Raw genomic sequence first — 997 nt, forward strand, 5'->3', positions numbered from 1 at the left:
AAAACAATGGAAAAACCTAGCATCATAATTTTGACATATCTATAAAACCATCAGAAGCTTGTTTATTTTTATGTTTTTTGATTCATTATTAAAGTTTTACTAAAACCTCGTCAAAACAAAATTCTGGAAGAGAACCAAAAGTTTCAGATAGGGACCGTCAGACTCTTATGTGAATTGTTAGAAAGGATCATAAAAGTACAGCTCCCAAAATTACTGCAAAGCTTAATGACCACCACGAGAACCCAGTTTCCACAAAAACTGTTCACCAGTAGCTGCACAAAGCCAGATTTCATGGGAGGGCTGCAATCAGAAAACCACTACTTTCAAAAACAAATGTTGCAAAGTGTTTAGAGTGGAGTAAAAACCTACAGAATTAGTCCCTAGAGCAGTGGAAGAATGTTATTTTTTCGAATGAGTCATCCTTTACCTCATTTCCGACCACCGGGGAGACAGCCAAAAGAAGCATTTGACCCAGACTGCCTTCTTCCAACTGTTAAACATGGAGGATGATCTGGTGGGAGCGGGGAGTATATCTTGGAAATCTGTCAGTCCAATAGTTTCCCTTCATGTCAGAATTAATAGTCAAGACTATTTCGGCATTTTATCTGATCAAATTCATTCTATGGTTACGGAACTGTTTCCAAAGGGAAACGCAATCTTTCAGGATGATAATGCACCAATTCACACAGCTAAAGTTGTTATTGAATGGCATGAGGAACATTCTAGTGAAGTTGAACATCTTACCTGGTCACCACAGTCCCCAGATCTCAATATTATTGAACATTTATGGTGCATTTTAGAAAAACAAGTAAGGAGTCGATATCCTCCACCATCATCACTACAAGGACTGGAAACTGTTTTAGCTGAAGAATGGAGAAAAATTCCTTTGGAAACAATTTTGTACGAGTCCATACCTCATAGAATTCAAGCTGTAATTACTGCCAAAGGCGGTCCTATCCCATATTAAAATAAATTTATTTGAAATTTTAAGGTGTTT

The sequence above is a fragment of the Octopus bimaculoides genome, chromosome 5 (assembly GCF_001194135.2).
Source record: "Octopus bimaculoides isolate UCB-OBI-ISO-001 chromosome 5, ASM119413v2, whole genome shotgun sequence".
NCBI lineage: Eukaryota > Metazoa > Mollusca > Cephalopoda > Octopoda > Octopodidae > Octopus > Octopus bimaculoides.